The sequence below is a fragment of the Meriones unguiculatus genome, chromosome 5 (genome assembly GCF_030254825.1).
Source record: "Meriones unguiculatus strain TT.TT164.6M chromosome 5, Bangor_MerUng_6.1, whole genome shotgun sequence".
Taxonomy (NCBI): Eukaryota; Metazoa; Chordata; class Mammalia; order Rodentia; family Muridae; genus Meriones; species Meriones unguiculatus.
The window spans coordinates 59,638,319-59,651,558 of NC_083353.1; positions in this window are offsets into that span (position 1 = coordinate 59,638,319).

Genomic DNA, 13,240 nt, shown 5'->3' on the forward strand with positions numbered 1-13,240 from the left:
CACCACAGAAGACAAAAAATTCGCTTCCAAACAAATCACCCCAGAACACAAAAACGTTGCTTCCAACGAAATCACCCTAGAACATAAAAATTTGCTTTCAACGAAATCACCTGAGAACACAACAAATTGGCTTCCAACGAAATCACACCAGAACACAAAAAATTCGCTTGTAACGAAATGACTCCAGAGCACAAAAACACGCTTCCAACGAAATGACCCAATACTTCAAAATTTGCTTCCATCGAAAAGACCGGAGAACACAAAAAATTCTCTTCTAACGATATTACCCCAGAAGAAAAAAAATTCTTTTCCAATGAAATCTCCTGAGAACACAAATATTCGCTACCAAAGATATCATCCCAGAGCACAAAAACTTCTCTTCCAAAGAAATCACCCTAGAACACAAAAATACCCTTTCAACGAAATCACCCGAGAACAAAAAAATTCGCTTCCAACGAAATCACACCAGAACAGAAAAAATTCGCTTGTAACGAAATGAGTCCAGAGCACAGAAAACACGCTTCCAACGAAATGACCCCATACTTCAAAAAATTGCTTCCATTGAAAAAACTAGAGAACACAATAAATTCTCTTTCAACGATATTACCCCAGAAGACAAGAAATTCTTTTCCAATGAAATCTCCTAAGAACAAAAACTTCGTTTCCAAAGATATCATCCCAGAACACAAAAAATTCGCCTCCAACCAAATCACCTCAGAACACAAAAATTCCCTTTCAAAGAAATCACGCAAGAACACAAAAAATTCACTTCCAACGAAATTACCCCAGAACACAATAAAATCGCTTGCAACGAAATCTCATGAGAACACAAATATTGGCTTCCAAAGATATCATCCCAGAACACAAAAAATTCGCTTGCAACGAAATCTCCTGAGAACACAAATATTCGCTTCCAACGAAATCACCCCAGAGCACAAAAAAATTCGCTTCCAAAGAAATGACCCCCTACTTCAAAAATTTCCTTCCATCGAAAAAAACAGAGAACACAAAAAATTCTCTTCCAACAATATTACCCTAGAAGACAAAAAATTTTTTCCAACGAAATCTCCTGAGAACACATATATTCGCTTCCAAAGATATCATCCCAGAGCACAAAAAATTCGATTCCAAAGAAATCACCCTAGAACAAAAAATTCCCTTTCAAAAAATCTCCTGAAAAAACAAATATTCCCTTCCAACGAAATCACCCCAGAGCACAGAAAATATGCTTCCAACGAAATGACCCCCTACTTCAAAAATTTGCTTCCATCGAAAAAACCGGAGAACTCAAAAAATTCTCTTCCAACGATATTACCCAAGAAGACAAAAATTATTTTCCCACGAAATTTCCTGAGAACACAAATATTCACTTCCAAAAATATCATCCCAGAGCACAAAATATTCGCTTCCAACGAAATCACCCTAGAACACAAAAATTCCCTTTCAAAGAAATCACCCGAGATCACAAAAAATTCGATTCAAACGAAATCATCCAAGAGCACAAAAAATTCCCTTCCAACGAAATCACCCTAGAACGCAAAATTTCCCTTTCAAAGAAATCACACGAGAACACAAATATTCGCTTTCAACGAAATTACCCCAAAACACAAAAAATTCGCTTGCAACGAAATCTCATGAGAACACAAATATTCGCTTCCAAAGATATCATCCCAGAGCACAAAAACTTCCCTTCCAAAGAAATCACCCTAGAACACAAAAATTCCCTTTCAACGTAATCACCCGAGAACACAAAAAATTCGCTTGCAACGAAATCTCCTGAGAACACAAATATTCGCTTCCAACGAAATCACCCCAGAGTACAAAAAATTCGCTTCCAACGAAATGACTCCAGAGCACAGAAAACACGCTTCCAACGAAATCACCCAAGAACACAGAAAATTCGCTTCTATTGACATCACCACAGAGGACAAAAAATACGCTTCCAAACAAATCACCCCAGAGCACAAAAAAGTTGCTTCCAATGAAATCACCCTAGAACATGAAAAATTTGCTTTCAACGAAATCACCCGAAAACACAACAAATTCGCTTCCAACGAAATTACCTCAGAACACAAAAAATTCGCTTGCAACGAAATCACCCTAGACCATAAAAAACTCGCTTCAAACGAAATCACCCGAGAACACAAAAAATCGCTTCCAACGAAATCACGCCAGAGCACAAAAAATTTGCTTCCAACGAAATGACTCCAGAGCACAGAAAACACGCTTCCAACGAAATCACCCGAGAACACAGAAAATTCGCTTCTATTGAAATCACCACAGAAGACAAAAAAGTTGCTTCCAACTAAATCACCCGAGAACACAAAAAATTCGCTTCCAACGAAATCACGCCAGAGCACAGAAAACACGACTTCAAGGAAATGATCCCATACTTCAAAATTTTTCTTCCATCGAAATCACCCAAGAACACAAAAAATTCGCTTCCAACGAAATTACACCAGAAGACAAAAATGTCTTTTCCACCAAAATCTCCTGAGAACACAAATATTTGCTTCCAACGAAATCACCCTAGAGCACAAAAAACTCGTTTGCAACGAAATGAATCCAGGGCACAGAAAACATGCTTCCAACGAAATGATCCCATACTTCAAAAATTTGCTTCAATCAAAATCACCCGAGAATACAAAAAATTCGCTTCCAACGAAATGACCCCCTATTCAAAAATTTGTTTCCATCGAAATCACCTGAGAACACAAAAAATTCGCTTCCAACGAAATTACCCAAGAATTCAAAAAATTCGCTTCCAAAGAAATCACCCTAGAACAGAAAAATTCCCTGTCAAAGTAATCACCCGAATTCACAAAAAATTCGCTTCCAACGAAATCACCCCAGAGCACAAAAAATTCGCTTCCAACGCAATGACTCCAGAGCACAGAAAACTTGCTTCCAACGAAATGATCCCATACTTCAAAAATTTGCTTCCATCAAAATCATCCGAGAATACAAAAAATTCGCTTCCAACGAAATTACCCCCTAACACAAAAGTTTTTTTTTCCAACAAAATCTCCTTAGAACACAAATATTCGCTTCTAAAGATATCATCCCAGAGCACAAAAAATTCGCTTCGAACGAAATCACCCTAGAACACAAAAATTCCCTTTCAACGAAATCACCCGAGAACACAAAAAATTCGCTTCCAACAAAATCACCCCAGAACACAAAATATTCGCTTGCAACGAAATCTCCTGAGAATACAAATATTCGCTTTTATCGAAATCACCCAAGACCACAAAAAATTCGCTTATAACGAAATGACTCCAGAGCACAGAAAACACACATCCAATGAAATGACCCCTTACTTCAAAAATTTGCTTCCATCGAAAAGTACGGATAACACAGAAAATTCTCTTCCAACAATATTACCCCAGAACACAAAAAATTCGCTTCCAACGAAATCTCCTGAGAACACAAATATTCGCTTCCAAAGATATCATCCCAGAGCACAAAAAAATTCGCTTCCTAGGAAATCACCCTAGAACAAAAAAAAATTCACTTTCAACGAAATCACCCGAGAACACAAAAAATTCACGTTCAAAGAAATTACCACAGAACAGAAAAATATTCCTTCCATCGAAATTACCCCAGAACACAAAAAAATTTGCTTCCAACGAAATCATGCTAGAACACAAAAAATTACCTTTCAACAAAATCACCTGAGAACACAAAAAATTCGCTTCCAACGAAATTACCCCAGAAGACAAAAAATTCGCTTCCAACGAAATCACCCCAGAACACAAAAAATTCACTTCCACCGAAATGACTCCAGAGCACAGAAAACATGCTTCCAACGAAATGATCCCATACTTCAAATATTTGCTTCCATCGAAATCTCCTGAGAACAGAAAAAATTTCCTTCCAACGAAATTACCCCAGAACACAAAAAAATTCGCTTCCAAGGAAATGTCTCCAGAGCACAGAAAACACGCTTCCAACGAAATGACCCCATACTCCAAAAATTTGCTTCCATCGAAAAGACCGGAGAACACAAAAAATTCTCTTCTAACGATATTACCCCAGAAGACAAAAATTCTTTTTCAACGAAATCTCCTGAGAACACAAATATTCGCTTCCAAATATATCATCCCAGAGCACAAAAACTTTGCTTCCAACGAAATCACCCTAGAACACAAAAATTCCCTTTCAAAGAAATCACCCGAGAACACAAAAAATTAGCTTCCAAAGAAATGACTCCAGAGCACAGAAAACACGCTTCCAACGAAATCACCCGAGAACACAGAAAATTTGCTTCTATTGAAATCACCACAGAAGACAAAAAATTCGCTTCCAAACAAATCACCCCAGAGCACAAAAAATTCGCTTCCAACGAAATCACCCTAGAACATAAAAAATTTGCTTTCAACGGAATCACCCGAGAACACAACAAATTCGATTCCAACGAAATTACCCCAGAACACAAAAAATTCGCTTGCAACGAAATCATACTAGAACATAAAATACTCGCTTCAAACGAAATCACCCGAGAACACAAAAAATTCGCTTCCAATGAAATCACCCAAAACACAAAAATTTCGCTTCCAATGAAATGACTCCAAAGCACAAAAAACACGCCTCAAACGAAATTATCCCATACTTCAAAAATTTGCTTCCATCTAAATCACCCAAGAACACAAAAAATTCGCTTCCAACGAAATTACCCCCGACGACAAAAAATTCTTTTCCAACGAAATCTCCTGAGAACACAAATATTCGCTTCCAAAAATACCATCACAGAACACAAAAAATTCGCTTCCAACGAAATCACCCAAAACACAAAAATTTCGCTTCCAATGAAATGACTCCAAAGCACAGAAAACACGCCTCCGACGAAATTATCCCATACTTCGAAAATTTGCTTCCATTGAAATCACCCAAGAACACAAAAAATTAGCTTCCAAAGAAATCACCCTAGAACACAAAAATTCCCTTTCAACGCAATCACCCGAGAACACAAAAAATTCGCTTCCAACGAAATCACCCCACAGCACAAAAAAATTTGCGTCCAACGAAATGACTCCAGAGCACAGAAAACATGCTTCCAACGAAATGACTTTCTACTTCAAAAATTTGCTTCCATCGAGAAGACTGGAGAACACAAAAATTCTCTTCCAACGATATTACCCCAGAAGACAAAAAATTCTTTTCCAACGAAATCTCCTGATAACACAAATACTTGCTTCCAAAAATATCATCCCAGCGCACAAAAACTTCGCTTCCAAAGAAATCACCCCAGAACACAAATATTCACTTTCAACAAAATAAAGCAAGAACACAAAAAATTCGCTTCCAATGAAATTACTCCAGAACACAATAAAATCGCTTGCAACGAAATCTCCTGAGAACACAAATATTCGCTTCCAAAGATATCATACCAGAGCACAAAAAATTCGCTTCCAACGAAATGATTCCATAGCACAGAAAACGCGCTTCCAACGAAATGACCCCCTCCTTCCAAAATTTGCTTCCATCGAAAAAACCGGAGAACACAAAAAATTCTCTTCCAACGACATTACCCCAGAAGACAAAAAATTCTTTTCCAACGAAATCTCCTGAGAACACAAATATTCGCTTCCAAAGATATCATCCCAGAGCACAAAAACTTCTCTTCCAAAGAAATCACCCTAGAACACAAATATTCGCTTCCAACGAAATCACCCCAGAGTACAAAAAATTCGCTTCCAACAAAATGACTGCAGAGCACAGAAAATCGCTTCCAACGAAATCACCCGAGAACACAGAAAATTCGCTTCTATTGAAATCACCACAGAAGACAAAAAATTCGCTTCCAAACAAATCACCCCAGAGCACAAAAAATTCGCTTCCAACGAAATCACCCTAGAACATAAAAAATTTGCTTTCAACGAAATCAACCGAGAACACAACAAATTCGCTTCCAACGAAATTACCCCAGAACACAAAAAATTCGCTTGCAACGAAATCACCCTAGAACAAGAAAAATTCGCTTCCAACGAAATGACTCCAGAGCACAGAAAACACGCTTCCAACGAAATGACCCCATACTTCAAAATTTGCTTCCATCGAAAAGACCGGAGAACACAAAAAATTCGCTTGCAACGAAATCACCCTAGAACATAAAAAACTCGCTTCAAACGAAATCACCCGAGAACACAAAAAATTCGCTTCCAACGAAATGACTCCAGAGCACAGAAAACACGCTTCCAACGAAATCACCGGAGAACACAGAAAATTCGCTTCCAACGGAATTACCCAAGAATATAAAAACTCACTTCAAACGAAATCACCCGAGAACACAAAAAATTCGCTTCCAACGAAATCACCCAAAACACAAAAATTTCGATTCCAATGAAATGAATCCAAAGCACAGAAAACACGCCTCCAACGAAATTATCCCATACTTCAAAAATTTGTTTCCATCGAAATCACCCAAGAACACAAAAAATTTGCTTCCAACGAAATTATCCCCGAAGACAAAAATTTCTTTTCCAACGAAATCTCCTGGGAACACAAATATTCGCTTCCAAAGATACCATCCCAGAACACAAAAAATTCGCTTCTAACGAAATCACCCTAGAACACAAAAATTACCTTTCAACGCAATCACCCGAGAACACAAAAAATTCGCTTCCAACGAAATCACCTCAGAACATAAAAAATTCGCTTCCAACGTAATGATCCCATACTTCAAAAATTTGCTTCCATTGAAATCACCTGAGAACACAAAAATTCGCTTCCAACGAAATCACCCCAGAACAAAAAAATTCGCTTCCAACGAAATCACCCCAGAACACAAAAATTCGCTTCCAACGAAATCTCCTGAGAACAAAAATATTCGCTTCCAAATATATCATCCCAGAGCACAAAAAATTCGATTCCAACGAAATCACCCTAGAACACAAAAATTCCCTTTCAAAGATATCACCCAAGAACACAAAATATTCGCTTCCAACAAAATCACCCGAGAACACAAAAAATTCGCTTCCAACAAAATCACCCCACAGCACAAAAAATTTGCTTCCAACGAAATGACTCCAGAGCACAGAAAACACGCTTCCAACGAAATGACTCCCTACTTCAAAAATTTGCTTCCATCGAGAAGACTGGAGAACACAAATAATTCTCTTCCAACGATATTACCCCAGACGACAAAAAATTCTTTTCCAACGAAATCTCCTGATAACACAAATACTTGCTTCCAAAGATATCATCCCAGCGCACAAAAACTTCGCTTCCAAAGAAATCACCCTAGAACACAAAAATTCCCTTTCAAGGAAATCACCTGAGAACACAAAAAATTCACTTGCAATGAAATCTCCTGAGAACACAAATATTCGCTTCCAATGAAATCACCATAGAACACAAAAAATTTGCTTCCAACGAAATGACTCCAGAGCAGAGAAAACACGCTACCAACGAAATGACCCCCTATTTCAAAAATTTGCTTCCATCCAAAAGTCCGGAGAACACAAAAAATTCTCTTCCAACAATATTACCCCAGAACACAAAAATTCTCTTCCAACGAAATCTCATGAGAATACAAATGTTTGCTTCCAAAAAATCATCCTAGAGCACAAAAAAATTTGCTTCCAACGAAATCACCCTAGAACACAAAAAATTCCCTTTCAACGAAATCTCCCGAGAACACAAAAATTCATGTCCAACAAAATTACCACAGAACAGAAAAAATTTCCTTCCATCGAAATCACCCCAGAACACAAAAAATTCGCTTCCACGGAAATCATGCTAGACCACAAAAAATCAGTTTTCAACGAAATCACCCAAGAACACAAAAAATTCGCTTCCATCGAAATTACCCCAGAAGACAAAAAATTTGCTTACAACGAAATCACCTCAGAACACAAAAAATTCACTTCCAACGAAATGACTCCAGAGCACAGAAAACATGCTTCCAACAAAATGATCCCATACTTCAAAAATTTGATTCCATCGAAATCACCCGTGAACACAAAAAATTTGCTTCCAACGATATTACCCCAGAAGACAAAAAATTCTTTTCCCACGAAATCTCCTGAGAACACAAATATTCGCTTCCAAAGATATCATCCCAGAGCACAAAAAATCGCTTCCAAAGAAATCACCCTAGAACGCAAAAATTCCCTTTCAAGGAAATCACCCGAGAACACAAAAAAATCGCTTCCAACGAATTAACCCCAGAACACAAAAAAATCGCTTGCAACGAAATCTCCTGAGAACACAAATATTCGCTTCCAAAGATATCATCCCATAACACAAAAAATTCGCTTCCAACGAAATCACCCTAGTACGCAAAAATTCCCTTTCAAGGAAATTACCCGAGAACACAAAAAAATTCGCTTCCAACGAAATCACCCCAGAACACAAAAAAATTCGCTTGCAACGAAATCTCCTGAGAACACAAATATTCGCTTCCAACGAAATCACCCCAGAGCACAAAAAATTCGCTTCCAACAAAATGAACCACTACTTCGAAAATTTGCTTCCATCGAAAAAACGGAGAACAGAAAAAATTATCTTCCAACAATATTACCCTAGAAGACAAAAAATTTTTTCCAACGAAATCTCCTGAGAACACATATATTCGCTTCGAAAGATATCATCCCAGAGCACAAAAAATTCGATTCCAACGAAATCACCCTAGAACAAAAAAATTCCCTTTCAAAAAAATCACCTGATCAAACAAAAAATTCGCTCCAACGAATTCACCCCAGAGCACACAAAATTCGCTTCCAACGAAATGACTCCAGAGCACAGAAAACATGCTTCCAAAGAAGTGAGCCCCTACTTCAAAAATTTGTTTCCATCGAAAAAACCGGAAAACACAAAAAATTCTCTTCCAACGACATTACCCCAGAAGACAAAAAATACTTTTGCAACGAAATCTCCTGAGAACACAAATATTCGCTTCCAAAGATATCATCCCAGAGCAGAAAAAAATTCACTTCCAACGAAATCACCTCAGAAAACAAAAATTCCCTTTCAAAGAAATCACCCGAGAACAAAAAAATTCGCTTCCAACTAAATGACTCCAGAACACAGAAAACACGCTTCCAACGAAATGACCACCTACTTCAAAAATTTGCTTCTATCGTAAAACCAGAGAACACAAAAAACTCTTTACCACCGAAATCTCCTCAGAACACATATATTCGCTTCCAACGATATCATCCCAGAGCACAAAAAGTTCGATTCCAAAGAAATCACCCTAGAACAAAAAATTCCCTTTCAAAAAAATCTCCTGAGAAAAACAAATAATCGCTTCCAAAGAAATCACCTCAGAGCACAGAAAATATGCTTCCAATGAAATGACCCCCTACTTCAAAAATTTGCTTCCATCGAAAAAACCGAAGAACTCAAAACATTCTCTTCCAACAATATTACCCCAGAAGACAAAAATTCTTTTCCCACGAAATATCCTGAGAACACAAATATTCACTTCCAAAGATATCATCCCAGAGCACAAAAAATTCCCTTCCAACGAAATCACCCTAGAACACAAAAATTGCCTTTCAAAGAAATCACCCGAGATCACAAAAAATTCGCTTCCAACGAAATCATCCCAGAGCACAAAAAATTCGCTTCCAAGGAAATCACCCTAGAACGCAAAAATTCCCTTTCAACGAATTCACACGAGAACACAAAAATTCGCTTTCAACGAAATTACAACAAAACACAAAAAATTCGCTTGCAACGAAATCTCCTGAGAACACAAATATTCGCTTTCAACGAAATCACCCAAGAGCACAAAAAATTCGCTTCCAACGAAATGATTCCATAGCACAGAAAACACGCTTCCAACGAAATGACCCCCTGCTTCCAAAATTTGCTTCCATCGAAAAAACCGGAGAACACAAAAAATTCTCTTCCAACGACATTACACCAGAAGACAAAAAATTCTTTTCCAACGAAATCTCCTGAGAACACAAATATTCGCTTCCAAAGATATCATCCCAGAGCACAAAAAATTCGCTTCCAACGAAATGACTCCAGAGCACAGAAAACATGCTTCCAACGAAATCACCCGAGAACACAGAAAATTCGCTTCTATTGAAATCACCACAGAAGACAAAAAATTCGCTTCCAAACAAATCACCCAGAACACGAAAAAGTTGCTTCCAAAGAAATCACCCTAGAACATAAAAAATTTGCTTTCAACGAAATCACCCGAGAACACAACAAATTCGCTTCCAACGAAATGACTCCAGAGCACAGAAAACTCGCTTCAAACGAAATGACCCCATACTTCAAAATTTGCTTCCATCGAAAAGACCAGAGAACACAAAAAATTCTCTTCTAACGATATTACCCCAGAAGAAAAAAAATTCTTTTCCAATGAAATCTCCTGAGAACAGAAATATTCGCTTCCAAAGATATCATCCCAGAGCACAAAAAATTCGATTCCAACGAAATCACCCCAGATCACAAAAAAATTCGCTTCCAAAGAAATGACTCCAGAGCACAGAAAACACGCTTCCAACGACATGACTCCCTACTTCAAAAATTTGCTTCCATCGAAAAAAATGGAGAACACAAAAAATTCTCTTCCAACGATATTACCCCAGAAGACAAAAAATTCTTTTCCAACGAAATATCCTCAGAACACAAATATTCGCTTCCAAAGATATCATCCCAGAGCACAAAAACTTCTCTTCCAAAGAAATCACCCTAGAACACAAAAATTCCCTTTCAACGAAATCACCCGAGAACACAAAAAATTCGCTTGCAACGAAATCTCCTGAGAACACAAATATTCGCTTCCAACAAAATCACCACAGAGTACAAAAAATTCGCTTCCAACGAAATGACTCCAGAGCACAGAAAACACGCTTCCAACAAAATCACCCGAGAACACAGAAAATTCGCTTCTATTGAAATCACCACAGAAGACAAAAAATTCGCTTCCAAACAAATCACCCCAGAGCACAAAAAATTCGCTTCCAACGGAATCACCCAAGAATATAAAAAATTTGCTTTCAACGAAATCACGCGAGAACACAACAAATTCGCTTCCAAAGCAATTACCCCAGAACACAAAAAATTTGCTTCCAACGAAATCACCCAAAACACAAAATATTCGCTTCCAACGAAATGACTCCAGAGCACAGAAAACACGCTTCCAACGAAATCACCCGAGAACACTGAAAATTCGCTTCTATTGATATCACCACAGAAGACAAAAAATTCGCTTCCAAACAAATCACCCCAGAGCACACAAAATTTTCTTCCAAGGAAATGACTCCAATGCACAGAAAACATGCTTTCAACGAAATCACCCCATACTTCAAAAAAATCACTTTCAACAAAATTGCCCCAGAACACAAAAAATTCTCTCCAACGAAATCAACCCAGAACACAAAATATTCGCTTCCATCAAAATCACCCCAGAACACAAAAAATTCGCTTCCATCGAAATCACCACAGGAAACAAAAAATTCGATTCCAAAGTAATTACCCCAGAACACAAAAATTGCTTCTATTGAAATTACCCCAGAACACAAAAAATTCACTTCCAAAGAAATCACCACAGAACACAAAAATTTTGCATCCAACGAAATGACTCCAGAGCACAGAAAACACGCTTCCAACAAAATGACCTACTACTTCAAAAACTTGCTTCCATCGAAAAAAAAGGAGAAAACAAAAAATTCTCTTCCAACGATATTACCCCAGAATACATAAAATTCTTTTCCAACGAAATCTCCTGAGTACACAAATATTCGCTTTCAAAGATATCATCCCAGATACAAAAATTCGCTTCCAACAAAATTACCCCAGAACACAAAAAATTCGCTTGCAAAGAAATGTCCTGAGAAGACAAATATTCGCTTCCAAAGAAATCACCCCAGAGCACAAAATATTCGCTTCCATCAAAATCACCCCAGAACACAAAAAATTCACTTCCACGAAATTACCCCAGAACACAAAAAAATTCGCTCGAAAAGAAATGTCCTGAGAAGACAAATATTCGCTTCCAAAGAAATCACCCCAGAGCACAAAAAATTCGCTTCCAACAAAATCACACCAAGCACAAAAAATTCGCTTTCAACGAAATCACCCCAGAACACAAAATATTCGCTTCCATCAAAATCACCCCAGAACACAAAAAATTCACTTCCACGAAATTACCCCAGAACACAAAAAAATTCGCTCGAAAAGAAATGTCCTGAGAAGACAAATATTCGCTTCCAAAGAAATCACCCCAGAGCACAAAAAATTCGCTTCCAACAAAATCACACCAAGCACAAAAAATTCGCTTTCAACGAAATGAGCCCATACTTCAAAAATTTGCTTCTATCGAAATCACCTAAGAACACAAAAAATTCGCTTCCAACGAAATTACCCCAGAACACAAAAATTCGCTTCCAACGAAATCACCCCAGAACACAAAAAATTTGATTCCAAAGAAATGACTCCAGAGCGCAGAAAACACGCTTCCAATGAAATAACCCCATACTTCAAAAAAATTCGCTTCCAACTAAATTGCCCCAGAACACAAAAAATTCGCTTCCAACGAAATCAACCCAGAACACAAAAACTTTGCTTCCATCGAAATCACCCGAGAACAGAAAAAATTCGTTTCTAACGGAATCACCAGCGAACACAAATATTAGCTTCCAATGAAATCATCCTAAAGCACAAAAAAATTCGCATCCAACGAATTTACCCTAAGGCAAAAAAAAAAAATTCACTTTCAACGAAATCACCTGAGAACACAAAAAATTAACGTCCAACGAAATCAACCCAGAACACAAAAAATTCGCATCCAAAGAAATCATCCAGAACACAAAAATTTCCCTTCCAACGAAATGACTCCAAAACACAGAAAACACGCTTCCAATGAAATCACCCCAGAGCACAAAAAATTCGCTTCCAACAAAATCAACCCAGAACACAAAAAATGTGCTTCTACCCAAATCACCCGAAAACAGAAAAAATTTGCTTCCAAAGAAATTACCCCAGAACGGAAAATTTTTACTTCCATCGAAATCCCCCAGAACACAAAAAAATTCGCTTCCAACGAAATTCCCGCAGAGCACAAAAAAATTGCTTCCAAAGAAATCACCCTAGAACACAAAAAATTCGCTTCCAACAAAATCACCCCAGAACACAAAAAATTTGCTTCCAAGGAAATGACTCCAATACACAGAAAACATGCTTCCAACGAAATCACCCCATACTTAAAAAAAAAATCACTTTCAACAAAATTGCCCCAGAACACAAAAAATTCTCTTCTAACGAAATCAAC